Genomic DNA, 6,072 nt, shown 5'->3' on the forward strand with positions numbered 1-6,072 from the left:
CACAACTTCAGTGTGTTGAAGGGGAAACTTGTGAAATGAATTGTTTGCATTGTATCACGTGTGTAATCCCTATTGTTTAAAAATAAACAGAAACGGTGGGGTTTTAGCAGACGGAGAGCAGGTGGAAGTTTGTTTTATGCAGACCTTTGACCTCCCCGTGGAGGGGGAGGGGCTTAGGGAAAGGAGTTTTACAGAGCAAACGTTGTGCTTTTCAACAAATTTAGAGGAATTGTTTAGGATATAACTTCCGTCTAACCTTAATGGAATAAATTAATGTCACAGGAAAAAGAACAAGCTCTTATGAATGATCTCAGCCTATTGATGTAATAAAAGTTATTTCAAAAGCAATTTGTCTTTGTTGGGGGATTGTGATAGTAGTGTGGCATTGAATGTCAATGTTCAAGATGCTGAGCTACTTTGCTTTTTGTAATACAAAGTAGAAATGTAGATATATATGAAGATGAAGAGGAACACCCTGGAGATGATTAGAATGCAAAATGTAAAACGTGTGCACGAGTACAGATCCTTTCAGAAAAATTAGAATATTGTGAAAAAAGTTTAATATCCGTAATTGCATTCGGAAAGTTAAACTGTCATATATTAGTGGTCCACAATGTAATCAATTTTAGGTATTTTTGTTTATTTTTTACATAATTTAGGCTTCCAGCTCATGAAACCCACAAAAACAGGATTTCAATAAATTAGAATACTGTGAATCAGAATACTGTTTTAGCAGAAAATAAATAAAGAAAAAAAGAAATCAATGAAAATGTGGTACTTTCAAAATGATATATCAATCATCAATAGTTGGTTGGGAATCCCTTGGCCTTAATCACTGCCTTGATGCGATGTGGCATTGAGGCAATCTGGCTGTGGCATAGCATAGGAGTTATGGAAGCCCACATTTGTTTGATGCTTGCTGTCAGCTCTTCTTTGTTGTTGGGTCTGGTGCCCCTCATTTTCCTCTTGAGAATAGCCCATAGATTGTCAATGGGGTTTAGGTCGGGCGAGTTGGCTGGCCAGTCAAGCGCTGTGATGGCATGAGCATCAAACCAGGTTTTGTTGCTTCTGGCAGTATGAGCAGGGGCCAGGTCTTGCTGGATAATGAAATCTGCATTGTGGTAGACTGTTGAGGTGACCTTGGATGTAAGAAAGCAGAGTTTAGCAACACGTGCACTGGACATTGCACCCCAAATCATGACTGACTGTGGATATTTCACAGTGGAATTGAAGCAGCTTGGGTTCTGTTCCTCACCTGTGTTCCTCCAAACCCTTGGACCTTGAATAGCAAATGAAAGGCACACTTTCCTTTTATGGGAAAAGAGGACCTTGGGCCACTGGCCAACAGTCCAGTCCTTCTTCTCCTTTGCTAGTGCATGTTGTGTTGCCACATTTTTGTCTTTGAGTAGACTTTCCATTGATATGCTTGGCCACAGCACTCTGTGAACAGCCAGCCTCCTTAGGTATAAACTTTAGAGGTTTACCCATCTTATGGAGGGTATCAATGATGGTCTCCTGGGAAGTTGTCATGTCTGCAGTGTTCGCCATATTGAAGCGAAGTGAGACAATTGAACCAAAGCAATTAAATAACACCTGGGGAAACCTGTGCAGGTGCTTTGAGTTTAGTAGATGATTGGTGTGTGACACTCAGTTTAAAACATTCATGCCGTGATGATTTCTTCACAGTGTTGTAATGTATTGAAATCCAGTTTTTGTGGGTTTTATGAGCTGGAAGCCAAAGTTATGTAAAAAATAAATAAATAAATACCTGAAATTGATGAAATTGTGGTAGATGAATCTATGAAAGTTGAAGTATCTGAATGGAATTAGGGAAATGAAAGAAGTTGTTTAGGATATAGTAAATTTTTGGAAAGGATTTGTATGTATAGGGGTGCACGCTGGACTGTGTGACGTCAGAGAGCATGCCTCAACACAGAAGAGTTGTTTAAACCACAGTCCTCAGAGGTTTCCATGTTATGACTGACTTAATGTGTGGTTGGGCTTCTGTCAGAAGAGGTCGGTGATGGACATAAATAGATTATTGATCATATGGAATGAATGGATAGAGTCCTGTTTAGAGTTGTACAACATAAGTTTGAAAGACAAGGAGTCACCAAGTAATGCTGGAAGTAAGACGGAGTAAAAGTGGAAAAGAAGTTTGTGATGAACCCAAGACTGTTGAAGAAAGGAGTCGTGGTTTTATTGTTTGTTTTTTGTTGTGTTTAGTAACTATGTTAAAAGAGAGTGTTGTTGTTATGTATTTAAAGTATTAAGGTGTCTTATATATGTATTAGAAGTGAAGTGTTGCATACTCCACACAGATTGTATTGTAATCTGTATGGATTTAGTCCACTGCACTTTATGAGAGAATGCGTTGATTGGTTATAAAAGATTTCAAGGTGTAAGTTAGAGTAATTGCCTTCTTGATTATGTGTTATTCCAAATGCAGGCAGAAAATAAAACAAAGTAGTGCTGGAGGAGGAGTCGGTCGCTGTTTTCCGGAGTAGTTAGATCACAAAGATGCACCGGAAAAGAAAGAAAAAACGGTCGCGGCTTAGTGACGTCAGAGGCGGTAATCATCGCCGGCTGCTTTAAAAGGCCGCAGGTGAGTGGCATTATTCCTCTGTAGCAGCTCGACGGGAAAGGTGAGAGACGTTTGGAACGTTCTTGTCTACTGTTGGCGTTTAGAATCAGTGTGTTATTTTTTGCTAGATAGCTTAGGCTTTGCTTTAAGTGGAAGAAAAGGATTTGTGTTTAGTCTTAGATAAAAGTAATTTAGAAATAGCAGACCCACTTTGTAATGTTTAAAGCACAAGTTCAGTGTGTTGAAGGGGAAAGTTGTAAAACAAATTGTTTGCATTGTATCACGTTTGTAATCCCTGTTGTTTAAGAAGGAAGAGAAACGGTGTGATTTCTGCAGACGGAGACCACGTGGAAGTTAACAGCGTCCGAGAACGCAGGTGAAGGTGAAAGACGGGTGAGTGACTAATGGAGTAAAACGGAAGTATTTGTGTGATATGTATCGGTAGTAGTGACGATGTTGTTTGTAGTAAAAAGTGTTTTATTTTTTTGTATCCAATAGACCCGAGAGTGGGAGAAGAGGTAACATCGTTGGCGGCAGAAGAATGTCAGTACGAGGAAGACGACTGAACAGAAAAGTTTGTCCTTGTGTGGTATATGTTGTTAATTTAGGGTCGGTATTCAGTATGTTGCTTAGAATGTATGTTTAATTGAAGCAGTAGAGCCGCGACTAGAAGAAGACGTTATATCGTGGTCAGATAGTGGCTGAAGAAAGTCTGTATGAGAAACGGAAGTAGAAAGGAAAGTGAGTCCTTTAGTGGTATATGTTGTGTATGTATGGTTTGTATTGATGATGTAGTAAATGTGTTTGTTGGTTTTTTTTTTTTAGGAGGTAAATCCGAGACTGGGAGAAGAGAGTACATGGTGGTCTGATTGTGGCAGAAGAAGCTGTGTCTGAGGAAAAGAACAAAAAGGGTAAGTTTGCGGCTGTCCGGTGTTGGTATTAGTTGTGCTGCTATGCGTTGTTGCTGTGCTATGTGTTGCTATGCTATGTTGCTATGCTATGGTGCTGTGCTATGTGTTGCTATGCTTAGTTGATATGCTGTGTTGCTATGGTGCTATGCTATGTGTTGCTATGGTGCGTTGCTAAGCTGCTATGCTATGTGTTACTATGCTTAGTTGCTATGCTGTGTTGCTATGCTATGTTGCTATGCTATGGTGCTGTGCTATGTGTTGCTATGCTGCTATGCTATGCTATGGTGCTGTGCTATGTGTTGCTATGCTTAGTTGATATGCTGTGTTGCTATGCGTTGCTATGGTGCTATGCTATGTGTTGCTATGGTGCGTTGCTAAGCTGCTATGCTATGTGTTACTATGCTTAGTTGCTATGCTGTGTTGCTATGCTATGTTGCTAGGTTGCTGTGGCTAGTCCGTGCACGTTTGGCTTGGCTTATATGGAAGGCTGTATGTAAAACAAGCTGTGCTATGCTAAGGTGGGCTAAGCTATGCTGTGCTGTGGTGGGCTGTGCTAGGTTGAGCTAGGCTATGCTAGGCCATGCTAGTCCGTGCTAAGATATGCAATGCATAGCTTAGCATGGGCTAGCATGGCTTAGCATAGCCTAGCTCAGCTTAGCATAGCTCATCATAGCATAGCATAGCTTAGCTTACCTTAGCATAGCATAGCTTGTTTTACATACAGTCTTCTATATAAGCTAAGCTAAGCTAAGCTAAGCTAAGCTAAGCTATGCTCAATGCTCAAGCGAAAGCTCAAGCTCAAGTGAAAGTTAAAGTTTAAGTTTCAGCTTGAAGCTTAAAACTTAAGCTTAAACTTAAACTTTAACTTTAAATTTAAATTTGAGTTTGAGCACCCCGATATCACTGTACTCTTGTACAGTAATAACTCAATTTTTTTATTAATTTGATTAATTATTTTTATTTACTTTATTTATTTATTTTACTTTAGTTATTTATTTATTTATTTTTTTTTTTATTTTTTTCTTTAGTTTTTTTATTTATTTTTTTTTTTTTTTACATACCATTTCAACTGTATACTTTGTAAACTGCAACTTTGAAATAAAACTTTATACTGCAACTCTATACTGCTTCTGTCTACTTACTATGCCAACTGTTTACTTTAACTGTCAACTGCAACTTTGAAATAAAACTTTATACTACAACTACCAAGTGCTACTGTCTACTTACTATTTCTACTGCAACTTAGAAATAAAAGTTTATACTACTACACTTAACTGCTACTGTCTCATCACTATGTCAACTACAACTGTCAACTGCAACTTTGAAATAAAACTTTGTATTACAACTACCAAGTGCTACTGTCTACTTACTATTTACTATGCCAACTGTTTACTTTAACTGTCAACTGCAACTTAGAAATAAAACTTTATACTACAACTACCAAGTGCTACTGTCTACTTACTATGTCAACTGCTACTTAGAAATAAAACTTTATACTGCTACACTCAACTGCTTCTGTCTACTTACTATCTCTACTGCAACTTAGAAATAAAACTTTATACTACTACACTCAAGTGCTACTGTCTACTTACTATCTCAACTGCAACTTAGAAATAAAACTTTGTACTACTACACTCTACTGCTACTGTCTACTTACTCTGTCAACTGCAACTTTGAAATAAAACTTTATACTACTACACTCAACTGCTTCTGTCTACTTACTATCTCTACTGCAACTTAGAAATAAAACTTTATACTACAACACTCAACTGCTACTGTTCACTTACCATGTCCACTGCAACTTTGAAATAAAACTTTATACTGCAACCATCAAGTGCTACTGTCTACTCACTATGTCAACTACAACTGTCAACTGCAACTTTGCAATACAACTTTATACTACAACTCTATACTGCTACTGTCTACTCACTATGTCAACTACAACTGTCAACTGCAACTTTGCAATACAACTTTATACTACAACCATCAAGTGCTACTGTCTACTCACTATGTCAACTACAACTGTCAACTGCAACTTTGCAATACAACTTTATACTACAACCATCAAGTGCTACTGTCTACTTACTCTGTAAACTGCACCTTTTAAATAAAACTTTATACTACTACACTCAAGTGCTACTGCCTACTTACTATGTAAACTACAACTGTCAACTGCAACTTAGAAATACTACTTTATACTACAACTCTATACTGCTACTGTCTACTTACTCTGTCAAGTACAACTGTTAACTTTAACTGTCACCTGCAACTTTGCAATACAACTTTATACTACAACCATCAAGTGCTACTGTCTACTTACTCTGTAAACTGCACCTTTTAAATAAAACTTTATACTGCAACCATCAAGTGCTACTGTCTACTTACTCTGTCAACTACAACTTTGAAATAAAACTTTGCATACTATTACACTCAACTGCTTCTGTCAAATACAACTTTTAACTTAGACTGTCAACTGCAACTTCCAAAACAAACTTTATACTGCAACTATCAAGTGCTACTGTCTACTTACTTTGTCAAGTACAACTCTTTACTTAAACTGTCACCTGCAACTTTGCA

This window comes from Cynoglossus semilaevis, chromosome 20 (genome assembly GCF_000523025.1).
Source record: "Cynoglossus semilaevis isolate Cse_v1.0 chromosome 20, Cse_v1.0, whole genome shotgun sequence".
NCBI classification, from domain to species: domain Eukaryota; kingdom Metazoa; phylum Chordata; class Actinopteri; order Pleuronectiformes; family Cynoglossidae; genus Cynoglossus; species Cynoglossus semilaevis.